The following is a 22479-nucleotide window of genomic DNA, read 5'->3' as shown; positions in this document are numbered from 1 at the left end:
AAAAAGGGTAAGTCTACCTATTTGGTGGATCTTAAGACCCCGAGGCAGCCCCACCGGGTGCTGCATGCCAATCGCCTCAAGCCACATCATGAGAGGCCCGAGGTTGTCTTAATGATGGTAACCGATGGAGCAGAGGAAGAAGAAAGTGAACCTCTCCCTGATCTTCTTTCGTCCCAAGAAAAGGATGGGTCGGTGGAGGGAGTAATTCTCTCGCCATCCCTAACTCCTGAACAGCAGAGAGATTGCCGCCAGATCCTGGAGCAATTTTCTTCTCTGTTCTCCCTTGTCCCGGGTAGGACCCACCTGTGTACCCATGACGTGGACACAGGAGACAGCCCACCTGTGAAGTCTAAAATCTACCGGCTGTCGGACAAGGTGAAGGCCAGCATCAAGAGTGAAGTCGCCAAGATGCTGGAGCTGGGAGTGATTGAACCTTCTGGAAGCCCTTGGTCTAGCCCGGTGGTTTTGGTACCAAAAGCTGCCCCACCAGGCACCACACCTGAATTGAGATTCTGTGTGGACTACCGAGGCTTGAACTCAGTAACCAAAACTGATGCACATCCCATCCCACGGGCGGATGAGCTTATTGACCGGCTGGGAGCTGCTCAATACTTAAGTACCTTTGACCTAACTTCAGGGTACTGGCAGATTTCCCTTACCGAGGAGGCGAAGGAAAGGTCAGCCTTCTCTACACCTCAGGGACACTACCAATTTCGTGTGATGCCCTTTGGGCTCAAGAATGCCCCTGCCACTTTTCAGCGGCTGGTGAACAGGGTCCTTTCTGGAATGGAAGCTTTTTCTGCTGCATACCTGGACGACATTGCTGTCTTCAGTAGCAGCTGGGAGGACCATTTGCAGCATCTGCAAGCTGTTCTTCATGCCCTGCAACAGGCTGGCTTGACAATCAAGGCCAGCAAGTGTCAGATCGGACAGGGGTCAGTGGTGTACCTAGGTCACTTGGTGGGCAGAGGGACGGTGCAGCCCCTCCAGGCAAAGATTGAGGCTATCATCGCCTGGGAGCCCCCCAAGACTCAAACAGAGGTCCGAGCCTTCCTGGGCCTCACTGGATACTACCGTCGCTTCGTGAAGGGGTATGGCACTATCGTGGCTCCCCTCACTGAACTTACTTCCAAGAAGCAACCCCGACGGGTAGTCTGGACGGAGGCTTGCCAGCGAGCCTTCATGACCTTGAAACAAGCATTGTGTTCCGCTCCCATTCTCAAGGCCCCTGATTTTGCTAGAGAATTCATTGTCCAAACAGATGCGTCAGAACATGGCATTGGGGCAGTGTTATCGCAGCTAAATGATGAGGGCTTGGATCAACCCGTGGTCTTCCTGTCTAGGAGACTACTCCCCAGGGAAAGGAGGTGGAGTACAATTGAGAGAGAAGCCTTTGCGGTGGTTTGGGCTCTGAAGAAGCTGCGACCATACCTGTTTGGCTCGCACTTCCTAGTTCAGACTGACCATCGCCCCCTTCGTTGGCTGATGCAAATGAACGGGGAGAATCCCAAGTTGCTGAGGTGGTCCATCTCCCTACAGGGAATGGACTTTAGGGTGAAACACCGACCTGGGACGGACCATGCCAACGCAGACGGTCTATCCAGGTATTTCCGCCTTAGTGATGAGGACTCCCAAGGGGTTGGGTAGTTCTCCCCACTTTCAGCTGGAGGGGACGAGTGTTAGACCTGTCTGTTTCTGGGGAGACTCTAACCATTATTATTTATTTTTGTCCCCCTTAGCCTCCCAGAGTTTCTATTTTTATTTTTATATATGTCCATCAGGAATTTTTAATGCTGTCAGGGGGCTAGGTGTTCCTTGGCGATGACGCCATTTTTCCCTCATAACCTATGAGGCCTAGTCAGGCCCCTTGAAAATCTAGGGATCTCCAGAAACCTAAAATGGTGTCCACCAACTGCCATAACGGACACTACTGGAGGACAGGCCCATAGGATAACATTAGGGAACCTTCTAGAATTAACTAGAGACTTCTGCAGGTCTCAGGCCACCCTATATAAGGCCAGTGACCAGCAGCCATTTTGTGCTGACCCAAGGGTGGAGGAGTGAGGCAGTGGTGAGAGGAGGTGGACACACTGAGAGCAGCTAGTTTGTTTCTGAGGCAGACAGTTTCTTCAGAGGGTTGTTCCCCCTTCAGCCTCTGACCAATCCCTCCCCATACATCAATTGCTGGGAAGAACAGCCACCTGAGTGTGAAGGGAGACCCTTCTTAACCTGCACCCCAGTGGAAGCTGACAGGACACTCTTTCTGAAGATCATTCCCACATCCCCTGCCCAGCGCTGCACCTACCAGTGTGACAAAACAGCTGTGGACCCCTTGACGTGCCCTGGTGAGGTCGGGGGACTGTGGAGCCTGTTGTGACCTGAGGAGCGAGGGCGCCGTGTGTGCACATCCTTCCTGAGAAGCCGGAGTGGGAAGTGACTGAGGAGGAGCAGCGGCGCTGCTACGATCGGCTGTGGGACCCCGGGGGCACCGGCCGCGTCAATCGGAGAAGGAAGCGCTTCCGCGCATGTCTTGAGCGCGAACGCTTCTGTGGAGGCAGGAGGGGCCTAGGGTCGGGCAGGCCCAGGAGAACAGCGTCCTTCCTGAGAGCGGCCGTGCAGAGGCGGGAGAAGAGCGAGCGCTTCCGCGCATGCCCGGTGGAGTAGTGCCGCCTGAGGAAAGCCGGTCGCGTCAACAGAGGTGCGCCGCGTCGGAGCTCCAGGTGATCGATCCCCTCGGAGGAGGCAGAAGCGCCACAGCGGACGTTGCGGTAGGGAGCCTTAGGGCCGGGAAAGCCTTCCCTGTCCTCCCCCAACAGCCGTCTGCTGCCAGGCTCCATCGCGTGTAGAGGACACACCCGCGACACGCCTACAAGCCTTCAAGTAAGCCGGGTAGTGTGGGAGCGGGAGGCGGCAGCACCGAGTGAAGGAAGCAGGACAGTGGGGCTACGACTCAAACCATTAACTGAACAGTCCAGGGAAGCCTGACTTGAGGAAGCGGGCTAGTGAACTGCCTAATCCTGATTAAAATATCCAATAAGTGGCACAGAGGAAAGAGGAGGAAGCTGTGCAGGGAACCACAGGGTTCCTGAGTAAAAACCCTTACAGTCTATTGGTAACTGAGGGAGTAGATCCTCTACCAGATAGGTGTGCCTGTAAATTAACTAGAGGGGAGCCTTGCTAATACTATTGTGTCTTCCTTTTAGTTACATAACTGGTGGGTTATGCTGTGAAGATCTACAACCAGGTCACTCTGTGAGTTGAGCAGTTAATTAAGAGCTGTGGGGTAATGTACTTGCTTATGAGTTATTTAAAAACGTACTGAACTGTCAGACTGCATTTTCCCTTCTGTAAACATATAGTAGTGAAGTGTATTGTGACCTGAATAGCCACTGACCATAAATGTACCCTTGATTCTTAAAACCTGACCAGGAAAAATATTGAAGTGTGATCTGAATTTCATGAACAAGGTGTAACTTAATTGTGTATTATACCTGTCTAGAAATATAACCAGAAAAGAATATTATTTTTGTAAAAGGTAACGGTATTTTTCCAAATATTGGTGTTGTGTCTTTTATTTTAGTGGTTCATCACTGAGTTACTGTGAGTGAGACTTGTAAGCACTTAACCAACGCCTTGAGTTAGCTGTAGCCACTACTGTGCCAAGCTACCTTATGTAGACTTGGGTAATCTAGGTCCAACAGAGACGAAGTAAAATTTGAAAATGAACTGCTCCTTTAAGATCTGGGAAGTAATGGACTTGGTCCCTTTTCAATGTCTAAGAGTTCCGTTATATAAACCTAACGAACCCACCTTTGTGCAGCAACTGGCATTTGATAAAGAGTCTTGTACTCGAAACGCGTCATGCCCAGAAAACCTTTTTTAAATAAAGAACATTTCTTACGGTATTGCTGGTGTGGCCTGGATTACGTGACAGAAGTTGCACGTGTTGTTGAAGATATATATATATATATATATATATATATATATTTGCACAACGATTCAGCTTTTTCTTGTACGCCGAAAGTGGACAGCACTCTGGTTATCTGATTTCAAAAGTGTTTTATAGGCAGACCCCCTGCCCCTCCAACAGACGCGTTTCGCCTCACGGCTTCGTCAGTGTTGCTGAGTGTGAGTAAATGAAACCATTATATTGTCCGGCATTCCCACATCGCTCTGATAGACAGTGAGAGCAGACTTAACCCCTACGTCCCAAAACGGTGGCCATCTTACAGTGTGTTAAAAAGTGGGACATAAGTTCTTTCTTGACTTAAAAACAATGGTTTCAAAAGTGCAAGTGCAGTGTTAAAAACAATTTTTTTTTACAATTCATTATTATATATGATTGTACAAACCAAATGTGGGAATACGTCAAATATATAACATTTCATTCTTTTCCGGCAGTATTGCACATTTTCCTAGAACCAATATTGTCTTGTTAGAACTGTTCAATTATTTTGAGACACATTCCACACTCTAAATGATATTGCAATAGGTATTTGTACGTGTCAATAGGCAACTGCCGTAATCAGAAATATATATAAAGATTGTTCAATTGTTCCCCTGTTTGTTTTTTTTGTTTGTTTTTTAATCATGCCCTGTATGGGCCAGCTCAACTGTTATCCAGCCTTGGATGGGCCATTTGTGCATTTTTGTTAAGTCCCTAGGTTAAGGAGAGAGAAATTGGCAAGTGAATTCATTCACATAGTTTCAATCATTTTGTTGTAGAGACTAGAGGGAGATAGATGTTGCTCTGTTCTATTAGTTTTCTGTGAGATCCCACATTTCAAATAATCATTCTTCCCTTCTTATGCTTCCCTACTCTTTTCACGTACTGTCTTGATTCATTTATAAGTGTACCCATAGTTCTTCGTCGTTGTTTAGCCCTGTTGGCCATTTGCTTTGCAGATCTATAATATATTTAGACTCCAGCACCTTTAGAGCCTTAACACGATCAACCCCTCTTTCTTTTCTATCCACCTGGTCCAGGCAGAAGACAGTGAGTAGGTCTTTAATGTTTTTGTGATGTGTTTCGAAGTGGCATGCCACGGGGTAAGTTTTGTCCCGGTTTGTTATCGCACGCATGTGCTCTAATACGCGTTTTTTAGCGGGATGGATTGTGATTCCGATGTACCTCTTGGAACAGGGACATTCCAAGCAGTATATTGCAAAGTCTGAATTGCAGTTGAGAAATTTGACATTTTCTCTTGTCGGGCGGGGATCGTTGGGTCTCCATTCATATTTAGTTCTTTTTTTGCTGTGTTTGCAGGCCTTGCAGCGCATGCAGGAAAGAAGCCTTTGATGGGCTTCATCGTTGTTGCTTTGGGTGGGACCTCGAAGTAACTATTAATCAGATGGTCATTTAAAGACTGACAGCGTCTGTAGGTTATGGATGGGTGTGCAGGTATAATTCTTTTTAGAGTTGCATCGGTTTGTAGGATATGCCAGTTTTTGTTGAATACCTGAACCAATTCTCCTGATCTTATACTGAAATTGGTAATCATCCGTATTATACCTTCTGATTCTGTTTTGGTCTTGTCTAACAGTAGGTCTTTTCAGTCAATCAGGTCTACTTTACTTACTGCAGTTCCTAGTACTGTTTTGGAATAGCCCCTTTCTCTAAATCTCATTGTGGCATCCTCCCTGGCTTTCACAAATTCTTCATTACCTGAGCAGTTGCGTTTCAGGCGGATTAATTCTCCAAATGGAATATTTCGAATCAGGCTCTTGGGATGGTGGCTTGCCGCGTGTAACACGGCATTGCCAGCTGTGGGCTTTCTGTAGAGTTTCGCGTGGAGTTATTGCCTACCACATAGACCTCTAGGTCCAGATAATTTACTGAGGTGTCACTGATGGTGCTAGTGAACCTCAGATTCAACTCATTGTTGTTTAGCGCGGCCACATACTCCTCAGCAGAAGTCCTATCGCCACGCCAAACAACAAAGAGATCATCAATATATCTGTCCCAGATCATGATTTGATCCAACCATTTGTCATTGATCCCGCCCCAGGCTTCTCCCACCAGCCCACGAACAAGTTCGCTTAGCTGGGGGCAAAGCACGTGCCCATGGCTGTCCCCCATGTCTGCCTGTACAGGGTACCCGCAAATAAGAAAATGTTATTTGAGACAGAATTCAGTCACTGTTAGGAGCATACGGTTATGTTGGTGGAATTTGAGTGGTTTCCTACCTAAAAACCAGTTTACAGCAGAAATGCCATCCTTATGGCCAATACAGGAATATAGATTGGCGACATCCAGGGGCAATCAGAAGCATGTCTGAGTCCCACATGATGTTATCAATAAGTCTGAGGAAGTCCTGAGTGTCCCTCACATATAAGGACAGAGCCTTCCCTAATGGTGCCAAATATGTGTTAATGAACCTAGATGTATTTTCCAGAAGACTGCCTATCGAGGAGACTATCGGCCTCCCTGGAGAGTTCTTAATATCTTTGTATACCTTAGGAAGGTGATAAAAAGTGGGTATCACTGGGTTTTCACATTGCAGGTAATAAAATTCATTTTTATTAATCATCCCCTCATCCCTCCATACTTCTAGCAAAGTCTGATATTTTAAGGTACATTTTACATAGTCAGTTCTGGTGATTGTTTCATAGCAGTCCTTGTTCAGTAGTTGCTTCATTGCTTCTTGTTTGTATTTTTCCTTACTGAAAATCACTATATTTCCAGCCTTGTCGGAAGGTTTAATCTCAATGCTTGTGTCCGTCTTTAGAGATTTAATGGCTTCCCATTCCTTTCTTGTGATGTTGGAATTCTTCATGTTCATTTCTGTTGTTTTTGTTGCAAGTTTTTGAAGGTCTGATAAAACTGCATCATTAAAAACATCCACTGTGTCATGTGGAGTTTGAGGGAGAGCCCTTGATTTTTTCTTCAGATTGCTAGGATCTCTTTCTTGTCGGATCCCCTCCGCTCTCATTGTTTCCATTGAGTTGGGGATGTCTTCCATACCAGCCAGGTTTTGCGCTGTCATGAGAGCTTCAAGATCATTGTCTCTCAATAGAAGTTGTTCACTGTCCTCATTCGATTCAGGAATTGTTCTTATTCCATTTACAGGATTGAGGGTAAATATTTTCTGTTGTTTAAATTTTCGAACGTATTTGAAAATGTCTATACTAGTTTGTACATGTTCGAACTTAGCTGTAGTGCAAAAACAACAGGTGATGGACCGAATGTGGATCAATGTCACACACTCACCCCAGTCCAAAGATCTGGGCCCAAATCCATCGTTTTTTTGCACTCCACACCACCCTGGGTTAGACAATGGCGATATGCAAATCAGCTCTGACCCTGTGCCCCATGGGAACAGTCCAGTCCGAACTACAAAAGCCATGTCCTTCCCAGAACGGAATCAAGCATCCGAGGACCGGACCGGTTTCGAGGTAACACCTCTCATCAGCCCGGCTAGCTTGACTCCAGTGGTGTGGAGTGCCTGGGACCCACGTCTGGGCATCCCCAGCGCACTTAGGGCGGAATATGCAAAAACAACAGGTGATGGACCGAAAGTGGATCAATGTCACACACTCACCCCAGTCCAAAGATCTGGGCCCAAATCCATCGTTTTTTTGCACTCCACACCACCCTGGGTTAGACAATGGCGATATGCAAATCAGCTCTGACCCTGTGCCCCATGGGAACAGTCCAGTCCGAACTACAAAAGCCATGTCTTTCCCAGAACGGAATCAAGCATCCGAGGACCGGACCGGTTTCGAGGTAACACCTCTCATCAGCCCGGCTAGCTTGACTCCAGTGGTGTGGAGTGCCTGGGACCCACGTCTGGGCATCCCCAGCGCACTTAGGGCGGAATATGCAAAAAAAACAGGTGATGGACCGAATGTGGATCAATGTCACACACTCACCCCAGTCCAAAGATCTGGGCCCAAATCCATCGTTTTTTTGCACTCCACACCACCCTGGGTTAGACAATGGCGATATGCAAATCAGCTCTGACTCTGTGCCCCATGGGAACAGTCCAGTCCGAACTACAAAAGCCATGTCCTTCCCAGAACGGAATCAAGCATCCGAGGACCGGACCGGTGTCGAGGTAACACCTCTCATCAGCCCGGCTAGCTTGACTCCAGAGGTGTGGAGTGCCTGGGACCCACGTCTGGGCATCCCCAGCGCACTTAGGGCGGAATATGCAAAAACAACAGGTGATGGACCGAATGTGGATCAATGTCACACACTCACCCCAATCCAAAGATCTGGGCCCAAATCCATCGTTTTTTTGCACTCCACACCACCCTGGGTTAGACAATGGCGATATGCAAATCAGCTCTGACCCTGTGCCCCATGGGAACAGTCCAGTCCGAACTACAAAAGCCATGTCCTTCCCAGAACGGAATCAAGCATCCGAGGACCGGACCGGTTTCGAGGTAACACCTCTCATCAGCCCGGCTAGCTTGACTCCAGTGGTGTGGAGTGCCTGGGACCCACGTCTGGACATCCCCAGCGCACTTAGGGCGGAATATGCAAAAACAACAGGTGATGGACCGAATGTGGATCAATGTCACACACTCACCCCAGTCCAAAGATCTGGGCCCAAATCCATCGTTTTTTTGCACTCCACACCACCCTGGGTTAGACAATGGCGATATGCAAATCAGCTCTGACCCTGTGCCCCATGGGAACAGTCCAGTCCGAACTACAAAAGCCATGTCCTTCCCAGAACGGAATCAAGCATCCGAGGACCAGACCGGTTTCGAGGTAACACCTCTCATCAGCCCGGCTAGCTTGACTCCAGTGGTGTGGAGTGCCTGGGACCCACGTCTGGGCATCCCCAGCGCACTTAGGGCGGAATATGCAAAAACAACAGGTGATGGACCGAATGTGGATCAATGTCACACACTCACCCCAGTCCAAAGATCTGGGCCCAAATCCATCGTTTTTTTGCACTCCACACCACCCTGGGTTAGACAATGGCGATATGCAAATCAGCTCTGACCCTGTGCCCCATGGGAACAGTTCAGTCCGAACTACAAAAGCCATGTCCTTCCCAGAACGGAATCAAGCATCCGAGGACCGGACCGGTTTCGAGGTAACACCTCTCATCAGCCCGGCTAGCTTGACTCCAGTGGTGTGGAGTGCCTGGGACCCACGTCTGGGCATCCCCAGCGCACTTAGGGCGGAATATGCAAAAACAACAGGTGATGGACCGAATGTGGATCAATGTCACACACTCACCCCAGTCCAAAGATCTGGGCCCAAATCCATCTTTTTTTGCACTCCACACCACCCTGGGTTAGACAATGGCGATATGCAAATCAGCTCTGACCCTGTTGCCCCATGGGAACAGTCCAGTCCGAACTACAAAAGCCATGTCCTTCCCAGAACGGAATCAAGCATCCGAGGACCGGACCGGTGTCGAGGTAACACCTCTCATCAGCCCGGCTAGCTTGACTCCAGAGGTGTGGAGTGCCTGGGACCCACGTCTGGGCATCCCCAGCGCACTTAGGGCGGAATATGCAAAAACAACAGGTGATGGACCGAATGTGGATCAATGTCACACACTCACCCCAGTCCAAAGATCTGGGCCCAAATCCATCGTTTTTTTGCACTCCACACCACCCTGGGTTAGACAATGGCGATATGCAAATCAGCTCTGACCCTGTGCCCCATGGGAATAGTCCAGTCCGAACTACAAAAGCCATGTCCTTCCCAGAACGGAATCAAGCATCCGAGGACCGGACCGGTTTCGAGGTAACACCTCTCATCAGCCCGGCTAGCTTGACTCCAGTGGTGTGGAGTGCCTGGGACCCACGTCTGGGCATCCCCAGCGCACTTAGGGCGGAATATGCAAAAACAACAGGTGATGGACCGAATGTGGATCAATGTCACACACTCACCCCAGTCCAAAGATCTGGGCCCAAATCCATCGTTTTTTTGCACTCCACACCACCCTGGGTTAGACAATGGCGATATGCAAATCAGCTCTGACCCTGTGCCCCATGGGAACAGTCCAGTCCGAACTACAAAAGCCATGTCCTTCCCAGAACGGAATCAAGCATCCGAGGACCGGACCGGTTTCGAGGTAACACCTCTGATCAGCCCGGCTAGCTTGACTCCAGTGGTGTGGAGTGCCTGGGACCCACGTCTGGGCATCCCCAGCGCAATTAGGGCCGAATATGCAAAAACAACAGGTGATGGACCGAATGTGGATCAATGTCACACACTCACCCCAGTCCAAAGATCTGGGCCCAAATCCTGGGGCAACAGGGTCAGAGCTGATTTGCATATCGCCATTGTCTAACCCAGGGTGGTGTGGAGTGCAAAAAAACGATGGATTTGGGCCCAGATCTTTTGACTGGGGGAATGTGTGACATTGATCCACATTCGGTCCATCACTTGTTGTTTTTGCAATTGCCGCCCTAAGTGCGCTGGGGATGCCCAGACGTGGGTCCCAGGCACTCCACACCACTTGGAGTCAAGCTAGCCGGGCTGAAGAGAGGTGTTACCTCGAAACCGGTCCGGTCCTCGGATGCTTGATTCCGTTCTGGGAAGGACATGGCTTTTGTAGTTCAGACTGGACTGTTCCCATGGGGCAACAGGGTCAGAGCTGATTTGCATATCGCCATTGTCTAACCCAGGGTGGTGTGGAGTGCAAAAAAACGATGGATTTGGGCCCAGATCTTTTGACTGGGGGAATGTGTGACATTGATCCACATTCGGTCCATCACTTGTTGTTTTTGCAATTGCCGCCCTAAGTGCGCTGGGGATGCCCAGACGTGGGTCCCAGGCACTCCACACCACTTGGAGTCAAGCTAGCCGGGCTGAAGAGAGGTGTTACCTCGAAACCGGTCCGGTCCTCGGATGCTTGATTCCGTTCTGGGAAGGACATGGCTTTTGTAGTTCGGACTGGACTGTTCCCATGGGGCAACAGGGTCAGAGCTGATTTGCATATCGCCATTGTCTAACCCAGGGTGGTGTGGAGTGCAAAAAAACGATGGATTTGGGCCCAGATCTTTTGACTGGGGGAATGTGTGACATTGATCCACATTCGGTCCATCACTTGTTGTTTTTGCAATTGCCGCCCTAAGTGCGCTGGGGATGCCCAGACGTGGGTCCCAGGCACTCCACACCACTTGGAGTCAAGCTAGCCGGGCTGAAGAGAGGTGTTACCTCGAAACCGGTCCGGTCCTCGGATGCTTGATTCCGTTCTGGGAAGGACATGGCTTTTGTAGTTCGGACTGGACTGTTCCCATGGGGCAACAGGGTCAGAGCTGATTTGCATATCGCCATTGTCTAACCCAGGGTGGTGTGGAGTGCAAAAAAACGATGGATTTGGGCCCAGATCTTTTGACTGGGGGGATGTGTGACATTGATCCACATTCGGTCCATCACTTGTTGTTTTTGCAATTGCCACCCTAAGTGCGCTGGGGATGCCCAGACGTGGGTCCCAGGCACTCCACACCACTTGGGAGTCAAGCTAGCCGGGCTGAAGAGAGGTGTTACCTCGAAACCGGTCTGGTCCTCGGATGCTTGATTCCGTTCTGGGAAGGACATGGCTTTTGTAGTTCGGACTGGACTGTTCCCATGGGGCAACAGGGTCAGAGCTGATTTGCATATCGCCATTGTCTAACCCAGGGTGGTGTGGAGTGCAAAAAAACGATGGATTTGGGCCCAGATCTTTTGACTGGGGGAATGTGTGACATTGATCCACATTCGGTCCATCACTTGTTGTTTTTGCAATTGCCGCCCTAAGTGCGCTGGGGATGCCCAGACGTGGGTCCCAGGCACTCCACACCACTTGGAGTCAAGCTAGCCGGGCTGAAGAGAGGTGTTACCTCGAAACCGGTCCGGTCCTCGGATGCTTGATTCCGTTCTGGGAAGGACATGGCTTTTGTAGTTCGGACTGGACTGTTCCCATGCGGCAACAGGGTCAGAGCTGATTTGCATATCGCCATTGTCTAACCCAGGGTGGTGTGGAGTGCAAAAAAACGATGGATTTGGGCCCAGATCTTTTGACTGGGGGAATGTGTGACATTGATCCACATTCGGTCCATCACTTGTTGTTTTTGCAATTGCCGCCCTAAGTGCGCTGGGGATGCCCAGACGTGGGTCCCAGGCACTCCACACCACTTGGAGTCAAGCTAGCCGGGCTGAAGAGAGGTGTTACCTCGAAACCGGTCCGGTCCTCGGATGCTTGATTCCGTTCTGGGAAGGACATGGCTTTTGTAGTTCGGACTGGACTGTTCCCATGGGGCAACAGGGTCAGAGCTGATTTGCATATCGCCATTGTCTAACCCAGGGTGGTGTGGAGTGCAAAAAAACAATGGATTTGGGCCCAGATCTTTTGACTGGGGGAATGTGTGACATTGATCCACATTCGGTCCATCACTTGTTGTTTTTGCAATTGCCGCCCTAAGTGCGCTGGGGATGCCCAGACGTGGGTCCCAGGCACTCCACACCATTCGGAGTCAAGCTAGCCGGGCTGAAGAGAGGTGTTACCTCGAAACCGGTCCGGTCCTCGGATGCTTGATTCCGTTCTGGGAAGGACATGGCTTTTGTAGTTCGGACTGGACTGTTCCCATGGGGCAACAGGGTCAGAGCTGATTTGCATATCGCCATTGTCTAACCCAGGGTGGTGTGGAGTGCAAAAAAACGATGGATTTGGGCCCAGATCTTTTGACTGGGGGAATGTGTGACATTGATCCACATTCGGTCCATCACTTGTTGTTTTTGCGAACTTAGCTGTAGAGCAGAAGGTCAGATCTTTTTTCAGCACCGTTTCTTCTTCTGTGGTCAGTTTTCTATCCGAGAGGTTTATGATTGTGTTGTCACTCCTCACCATCTTCCCATCCTGCCCTTGCTGCGAGTAACCATCGGCGTGGCTGCCACTGCGCTTCCCTCGCCTGCCTCGCCTCGTTTTCCGCCTCTTTTTTGTTTTTGGTCCGGTTTTAGGGGTGAATGAGGCTTCTGCTGGGGCCGCTGCCGTGTTTTCTTCATTACCTGGTACTCGTCTAATAAAGGGACTGCGGATATTTTCTCTGTCCCCTTTCGCCTTTCTTTGCTACTAGTTGATTCCTCCTCTGAGGCCTCTGCCTCTGATTCCGAGGTATGTCTGCTGGCGATGTTTTGGGTGCCTTGTGCCAGTCAACATATCAAACTAAGATTGATGTGTTGCTTATAACTAAGAGCTAACAAAAAAAGTGGGGCGGCATTTTGTGTGAAAAACGTATATATAAGGTCCAGCCTTTCCCACATTTCAAGGGCCTAACTCCTTTACACTAAAAAGTCTTTTCCTTGTGGCATCGAATTTACGTGAGAATGTTAGTATTCGCCCTGTCCGATAGTCCTGTTCATCTCTTTGAAACTTTGTTTGTTTTCTTTTCTTGATGCCAGACTCACATTCTTTGAGTCGTTTTTTCATGTCCTTACGCAAATCTTCACAGGATTTGGTGTCCTTGTCCTTACTGATGTTGTCCTCCAATCTTTGGATCTCTGCCAGGGCCTTATCCCTGTCGCTCCAAGCATATTTGATGAGCATCTGTACCATCCCTTTGGCAGAGTCCGCCGTATAGGCTGCCCAATCTTTTAGTAATTGTGGATCCGGGTTCCCATATGATGGTACTGTGAATATGCTGCGGTATATATATATATATATATATATATATATTATATATATATATATATATATATATATATATATATATATACATATACATACCGCAGCACGTTCAGTTTGATAGTCTCTCAGGGGACATCGTGTGTTTTTACATTGTGCTTGTTTTTAAGATATGTTTTCTTTTAACAATAATATTGCTATCTTTGCACTCTCTACCTTCTTTTGCTGCTACACAGTCACTTTCGTTCATGCTCCCTTGATGTGCTGATGTACTCGTCAGTCAGAGCGAGTCACCGGGGCGACGCCATCTTGGGTAGCATTCTAGTTGTTAAACCTGCACTCTCCCCATTTAATGGAGGTGATGCAAGTAAGCGGTTAGATTCATAATTACCTAACTCTTAACTGTGGACTGATCAATGTTAGATCCTTGAATAAACATCATGTGGAGATCTCCATTTTATTGAATGATTATGCCCTTGATGTCCTGTTTCTTACTGAAACTTGGACACGAGTAGATCGTGAAGTGGAGCTGGGCTTAGCATGTCCTCTAGGTTACAAAACTCACCATAAGCCCAGGCCGGATGAAAGAGGGGGAGGAGTAGGAGATATATATATATATCTATATATATATATATATATATATATAGATATATATATATATCACAAATCCAATTAGCTCAGCAGCTGCCAAGCTCCGCTCTGCTTAAGCCACTGAACGAAGGCGGTTTGTGTGTAGGTTGCGAACCTACAAATCAATTCAAATCCTGACCTTTTTGCTTCTAGTCAAGAACACACGAACACTTCTTTGCTGGAAAATAGCCTTTAATGCAGTGTAAAGGCAACCAAAACTCGACGCGTTTCAGGAGCTCACCTCCCTTGCTCACAAGTGAAAGTGTTTCATTCTGGATAGGCTTTAAATTAACATGTGACATTTTAGTGAATAACCATAGAAAGCAGACTAGCGCTGCCAAATCATAATGTGAATAGATACGATGTGAACATGAACATATACTCATTCGAGTTAATTCACAGCCCTTCAAAATACATTAGGTTTGAGAATTTCATTCAGGATTCTCTTATGCTATTAATTAAACTTATATTGTTTATTAAGTATTTTTTGTAAAGTTTCTTTTCATAGAACTTTCAACAAAAAATGTATCCAGCTTGTCGCCGGTGAACATCCCATAGGTTTAAGCATTCTTCTATTTTAATTGTTTTGGGTGTCAAGCCCCAGTGGGCTATCTATGAAAAAAGTTCTCCACTGGCTGCCTCTTGTACAAAGAGTACACTTTAAGGAACTTTGTATTGTCTATAGGGCAGTACATAAAATTGACCATAAAATCCTACAAAGCAAATTTGTGTGGTATGCCCCTGCCAGAGCTTTGCGCTCTTCTTCTGCTAACTTGGTCTGCGTAACCAACGTTAAAAAAGTTTGAATGGGTGGCAAATCCTTTAGCTTTACGGCAGCCAATCTTTGGAATGCATTACCCCTGGAACTCAGGCAATTAAATGCCCCGTCATATTTCAGGAAAGAATTGAAAACTAGACTATTCCACAGATAGTGATCGTGGATTATCTTGCTCTGTCCTAGCTGGTTGGTAATCTAAGCGCCAGGATACCCTTGGCGTGACAGCCGAGCTATACAGGTGCATATTAATTTACATTACATTATTGCATGCAAAACACAAGGAAGAGACAAGAAAATCTCCAGTATCAAAACAAGACCATCTTTGGGGCAACATTTCAAATCGTTCTATGTACCACAAAGGCATTTAGGGTGAGGAACAATCCCCTTCAACCAGAAGGAGCATTTATGATCAGGTCAACTATGTACAGGAGCTTCAGGAACAACAAAGCAAACTCCAGCGTCTCTTGATGACCAATGGCCAACCCCCATCACCAAATGATCTCATCCAGAGAGACAACAAGACACATGGATTAGATGTCAAAACAAAGCAATACTGTTAGACTTGGCCCTCTCTGTAGGGTCACCCCCAAAGATTTTGCATTAACCCTCCTGTTTTTTTACCTTTTTTTGCCTTTTACGACTCTGTACACTTTACAACTGCTAACCAGTACTAAAGAGCTTGTGTAAATAAATGTGCCAATTGGGTGTAGTAAAGTGGTACCCAGGGCCTGTAAATTAAATGTAAATAAAGGGCCTGCAGCACTTACTGCTCCACCCATTTAAGTAGCCCTTTAAAAACATGTCTCAGGCATGCCACTGCAGCCTGTGGGTGCTATTTTGAACTGCCTTTTTAACATGGCACAATAAACCCTGTGTCATGCCTAAACCTTCCTTTTTATTACATATAAGTCACCCATAGCGTAGGCCCTAAATATCCCATAGGCCAGGGTCTATTGTATTTAAAGTGTTGGACATTTCCTCGTAATGAAAATCTCTCAAATTAGTTTTTCACTATTGCAGGCCCTACCTCTCCCATATGATAACAATGAGTTACCTAATTGTGTTTGTGTGGGAGCAGGTAGGAATGTCATGAGTGGTGTCCGAGGAATTGTAATTTAATTCTCTCCTTAATTGTACAGTCAACTTTTAAGTCACGATTCTGAAATTGCCACTTTTAGAAAGTTGGCATTTTCTTGTCCTCACCCTTTTGTGCCTGGAGCCTCCTTCCTGGTTACATGACTAGGTGACAGTTGGCCTTTGTATATTCCTTCCAGACAGCCACACATTAAAGGGAATTGGCAGGATCAGCCACCCTGACTTGATGAGAGGGAAGAGCTTACACGTGTCTTATTTGCACTTCAAAGACACCGCCTCAGCTCACATACAAAGGACTTCAGGCTACCCTATTGTGCCTGCAGACTGACTGTAACAGGACATTCTAGATGTTTCTGTAGGGGGAAGACTCCAGAATTTCTCTCACTTCAAAGTGGGCACCAAGTATAACATGGGGACCCTCAGACTCACTTTTCAGTACATTCATGGACTATTGGATACTACAGAAGGGATGTCCTGCTGCTCGATACCTTCCCTTCTGTCTGTGAAGGAACACTGGACCTGCACTCTTCATCCCTGGCTGCCTAAGTAACTCCAAGGGCTAGTTATCTGGCCCCCTGTTCTGAGCTGACACAACAAGCTGCAGAGGTCTCCCTGGAACTGCCCAACTAACCTGCTGCACTGGACCTGACTAGAGCTGCCTGAGGCCTGCTGGCCTCAGATGGAATGAGTTCCTTATCTTCAAGAGGTACCTCCCAGGTCCTGGGCCCTTCGTGGGCTGTCAGTTGAGCTCCTCCTGGAAGAAAAGAAGAAATCCTGAAGTTTAGGGTTCTTCACAACCACAAATGAACCCGTTCATGCCAAGATCTAGCTGCAAGCAAAAAACGCTTATGCGAAGCTCCGTGAACCCGGCTCTTCATGCTTCAGTGTCAAGGAAAGGTTTATTTGGCTGCTTTTTAAGACATACATAAAAGCTCATTAAAAAAATGCCTTTCGTAATATTTACAGGAATATAACAATAAAACACAGTTCATTTTATGCAGGATGCTAGAATTCAAACTCAGTGCTTGTACATTTCCTAATTTGAAGCACCTTCTTTAAAAACTTAGCTAGTCTCCACGCTATATGCTAATTTTCCAATAGATGGAGTAAAAACATGGCTGGACGACACTGCCTAAGCCCCGAATCTTTAAAAAAAGGAATGCTTCAGTGACTGCAAGTGACAAACAGCAAAGGGAGATCTGCACTTCGCGCTACAGTATCAACAGCCCGCAGTAACTACCAAAGCAAATCTCCATCAACAATCGTCCATGATGCCCAACAGGATTTTCACGCTACAATGACGGCCATCCACAATGTCTGGCCTGCTCTTCATGCCACGGGGACGACTTTTCTTGACACTCTCGAAGCTCTTTGCAGCCTCCTCCATTTCGAACGGAACTCGTCATGCTAAACTTGAAAGGTAACTATTGCAGAAGGACTAACTTTGTCCCTTTATTCAGCCCGCACTCCATTGCAGTCAGCCTTAACTTGTAACTTTCACTTGTTCATACACGACCAGATAACCATGATTGGCGCTTTGATCATAAATCTTTAAAATTGCATATCTCCTGTTCTACAGTTTGGTGTGTCAGGTTGAGGGGGTACAGGGGAACGGGAGGAGGACCTACCTGAAGTACACTGTCAGTCCACTCCCACCATTGTGCCTGGAAAAGAAAAAAAAACGATGGACTTTTCATTATTCAAGATCCTAAGAGACAGGAAACAAACACAGAGGAAGGGCAAAGTCAGGCACAGGACATACAAATAAGGGGAGGGGAAAGAGAAGAGGGACTTATGACTTGAGGCACGAAGGAGAAGGAAGAGTGAACACCCAGCACCGGGAGGCCGGATAAAGCCGAAACGGACACGGTTCATGGGGGAGCCCCCACATAACAAGAGAAGCCAGCGAGAATCCGTGAACAGCCCCTGGCAACCGAAAGAACAGGATGAAGCAAAGACTCGCCTCAAGGGTTGTGAGACCCGCTAGCTAGATGCTTCACCCTGCCATGTTCCAATAGGAGCGTGGATTGGCCAGGTCTGTGAGAGGCAGCAGGACTGGTAAGTTTGGGGTGGGGACGGCCAGGTTATGCTGAGCTTCTAATCCAAACCAAGAGCTTAGTGTGTTCTTGAATAAAACGCCACAGGATACCAAGAGAGGAACACTTTACAGTTCAAAGTGATTGTTGATGGTTTTGTTTTCATCCTTTGAAATTAATTTAGATTATTTCATTTGGTTGCCAGATTCTGGGTGAAAATCTGTTTAACATTTGATTACCAGCAAGATTATACATTTGTGGTACCCAGTAGAGAACCCCCCTCCAAGATAGAAAAGAGGCTACTATATAACGTCACGACAATGACAGGAAATAGATTGACATATAATATACAGGAGGGGGTAAAGAAGAAGTAAAAGGAATTTAAGGTCAGAAGACTTACCTGTCGCCTATTCTTTTCTGAGGGTGCCGGAAGGCAGAACCCAGGATAGGTCTGTAAAAAAATAAAAAAGAAAAGATAAAGTTATCAGTCAGAAGTGCTAAAACTGACTTCTTACCGTCTACCTCAGAAACCTAATTATATTATAAAATATTTGACAATGATGAGAACCCGATAAAAGTTTGAAGTGTTTTACCTGCAAGCTACATGGTGTCAGACTATTTATTAAATATATTTCTTTATATTACCTCTAAGTTAACCTTGCCTACCAGAGAGTTAAGCATAGGTTAATTTAGTGGCTGTTTGCAGTTCACTCCGACAAGGATTTTCGCTGCTGCTTGAGAAGGGCTAATACTCCCCTCAACCAACAACCCAATTTCTCACAGGTACATTAGAATTGCACCAAGTAGAATGGAGAAGCCCGCCATGCAGAAATCTAGCACCAGCCAGACCCTACTGCACAATACATGACTCTGCAGTAAGCCAGTCCAGGAAAGAGGCTGGTGTTCACATGTCACAACTAGCTATAGGAAATCAATTTAGTAATACTAGCTATCCCTAGATGCTGAAATCACAGAAAAAAACATAAGATCGCTACCATTATAATAGAAGAGCGAGTAAGCATAACTTGAAGAGTGAAAAAGCAAACGATCTTGAAGACACAGGCATTGATTATGCAGTGAATGGAGGTGACATCCCATATGACCTAAAAAGAAGAAGAACTCTTCAAAAGTTGGAAGGAAAGTGTCCCATTTGATTTGATTTAATTTGACTTCATGAGTGGGATCCTATAAAACAACCTTTGGGTCCTGACTAAAGCCATCAACCCAAACGACGCAAAGTTGGCTGAAACATGGTGATCTGGTTCTTCCAGAGATAGATGTGAGAGACACCGAATATCCCACATTTTTTTAAAATCATATCACTACCTTTGATCTTCTTAATAAAATACGTCCTTAGTATATGTAGGAGGTATTTTTAAACTTTTATTCCTCAGATGATGGATCCCATATGACCTCCGATTCAAGAGAAAATCCCTCCTGGCAGAGGAAAAGACCTAATGATGTAACGGTCAGTGGCTAAGTACGCCAACGGTAGACAGGCCTTTGGCGGAACAACACTGTTGAGGGTTTCACAACAATTTTGGTGTTGCCCTCCCCACTCCCTGTTTCAACACAACTCTTTCACTCCTTTTGATTTTACAGAAACTATGTAGGTCTGAAGCTAGCCTCTGTATGGCTGAAGCACAAAACCAGGTCCCTCTGAACTACACAGTAGGTGTAGCCCCTTCTGCTGGTCAAAGAGGAACCATCCATGAAGAGGAGCAAGAGAGACAGAAACCAAAGAGCCATAGCCTTTTGGAGGTAGTGCAGAAAGGCAAGATTGGCAAAATAATGTAATATGCAACATGTATGTAATGAAGTAAGCAACAAGATCTGCATTTCAACTCACCAAAGACCAAGACAAGCTAATTGAAATATCACAGAAAGGACCCCATGGTGTTAGCCAGCTGACAGAGCGATTACGGTTCACAGACAAAATATCGACTCCCAAAGTATCTGCATACAAAAAAAATCAATATCAAAAATATTGTTATGCTATATTTATCATGTATATTACAAAATATTGAAAAAATATCGCTGTCACTAATATCTTTGTATAAAATATATTTTTTTAAATTATATTTATAGTTAAGGGTTAAACATTAAATATATTAAACAGTAACACTATTGTAACAAAATAAAATATATGTAATGGTTTTTTAAAACATATAACAATTATAATTATTTTCAAATACTAAAACACACACATATATAAATATATATTCATTCACATGTATCTAATAAAAAATAATATTGAACTAATAATTTACATTAGAACACATTTTTAAAATGTAATAATCTTATATGTATATAAGCTTCAACCATGTTGTATTTTTAAATGCTTTTAGAGTGCCCGCCTCCAAACCATTACAATGCCGGTCATGTGACCAATAGACACTGAAATATATACACATCATATATATATATATATATATATATATATATATATATATATATACCCAGAACTTCGTTGTCCGCCCCAAGGAAACTGGAACCAGAATAACGAAACGGACCCAATCAGGTTGATTTCAGCGCTTATTTTATTCTTTGTGCACCCTCTTGTCCGCCATGACGCGTTTCGGGCCCTGGAGCCCTTGATCACATATATATATATATATATATATCCACCATCTCACTCCAATTAAGAAGAAGGCATGTACTCGAGGAAGTCAGGTATGGCTTTCTTTAATGTCTCGGGTCTCGGGTCTCGCTCGACCCCCTGGCAAGAGAGATGCGTTTCGCCTTCACCGAAAGCTTTCTCAATCTAAATGGTGCAAAACACATTTGAATATAAATAGCCATTCCCCCTTAAGACAATGGTAAACATAAAAGAAATTCTGATATGTTTAAAGCATGCATTGTTAAAAAGCTTTCAGCAATGAAAATATACAAATTTTTCAAGCACCCTATCGAGGAATGCGACTGGTGAAATACCACAATGAAATTATAAAAAATATAAAACGCAAAGTGCGGTAAATGGTAACAAATTGAAGCATAATGTACCACAAGATTGTGTAATTCCTGAAATATATATATATATATATATATTTCATTATATATATATATATTGAAATGTACACTAAATGGATACTTAGTCTGCTCTCTAGCTCTATTTGACGGAGCCCAATCACATCACAGCACTTGCACTTTAAATAACCCACTCTCACTAAAGTTTGCTGTCATGTGAGCAAGGCACCTGAGTGCCAAAACGTTATGAGGTCGACAAGCGAATAAAGAAATTTTGAGCACCGAAAAAACCAGGTCCGTGCAGTGTTTTCCCGGCGCATGCTGAGGCGAGCCGCAATCGCGCTGGGAGACTTTGTTACGTAGTATTATTGGTCGCTTGGATCTACGCGACTATACACGAGACCCTTTCCACAAGAAATCAACATTTTGGTCAGCGTCGCTGCAAGGAGATCCCTACCGGAGCTGTCTCTGGCGTTTGTGTCCTCCGGGAGGAGGAAGACGCTTGACCCCCGAGCACCGAGTGCGTTGAACCGGAAGCAGTTGTGATCTCAGAAGTACCGCGCCTGCAGCTGTATTGAGAGGCGTCGGAACCGAGACGAACATCGCGGCACCGGAGGAGAAAGTCACCGGAATTCGTGGCGGAAAGCAAAGCGGTAAAGTGGCAAGACTTTGAATTTGTTGCATACTGACATTTTACGTTTTTGTCCACATAATATATTCGGACAATTAACATGTCCGCTGACAGCATGAGGGACAGGGAGGCAAGAGCAACTACTATGTTCTCGGAAGAATCCCCTATTGTAAATGCTAACACACAGAACACCTCAAACCAACAAGGAGGACCGAATACTGAAACACTTAATGGCAAAATTAAAGTCCTGGAGAAAAAGTCCCGCCAGGAACAAAGTAAAAGGTGGTTATCCAAGTCCCTTTAGAAATATATTGAGGTAAACCGGATACAGAGGAGGCTGAGGATTTTAACATCACCCACATATGAAAACCCCAATCCGGATTTGATGCGCGAGTGGGCGGACAGCAATTTGGAGGCTTCAAGGCGCCTAGTACTGATACTGATAAAATATGCAGAAATTGATCGAACCAAGCTCCTTGACGAAATAGCGGTACTATATGAAGAATTGGAGACCCTAGGCACAGAAGATGAGAGAACCAAACTTCTGGCGGAAATGACTGCCCGTCTGAAAAAGGAAGAGGAAAAAATGATCACGAGAAAAACATATAAATTTGCCAGAGATAGACAGGATTACGACCTATTGCAGATATTCACTTTCTCAAGAAAATATGATGGCATACGCAAAGCCACCGGCGGTGCCACTGGAAATGTTCAATCAAAAACACAGGGCAGAAGAAATTATAAACAAATACAACCTAATACTGA

The 22479-nt window shown here is 46.0% G+C and overlaps 1 long non-coding RNA gene across 1 annotated transcript in view; it reads right to left on the bottom strand.

Moving 5' to 3' along the window:
- LOC147733815 (uncharacterized) overlaps positions 1 to 22479 on the bottom strand; it is a 273223-nt gene that overhangs the window by 182493 nt on the left and 68251 nt on the right. Inside the window, exons 2-4 of the long non-coding RNA XR_015308753.1 lie at positions 19966 to 20072; positions 18517 to 18567; positions 17709 to 17744 (exon numbers count right to left, since the gene is read on the bottom strand). This is a non-coding gene — a long non-coding RNA (uncharacterized LOC147733815). The remainder of the gene's footprint in view (positions 1 to 17708; positions 17745 to 18516; positions 18568 to 19965; positions 20073 to 22479) is intronic.

The sequence above is a fragment of the Lissotriton vulgaris genome, chromosome 2_1 (assembly GCF_964263255.1).
Source record: "Lissotriton vulgaris chromosome 2_1, aLisVul1.2, whole genome shotgun sequence".
In the NCBI taxonomy this organism is placed as follows: domain Eukaryota; kingdom Metazoa; phylum Chordata; class Amphibia; order Caudata; family Salamandridae; genus Lissotriton; species Lissotriton vulgaris.
Note: the sequence above shows the minus strand (reverse complement) of the source record. Positions and strands in the feature narration are given on the sequence as shown.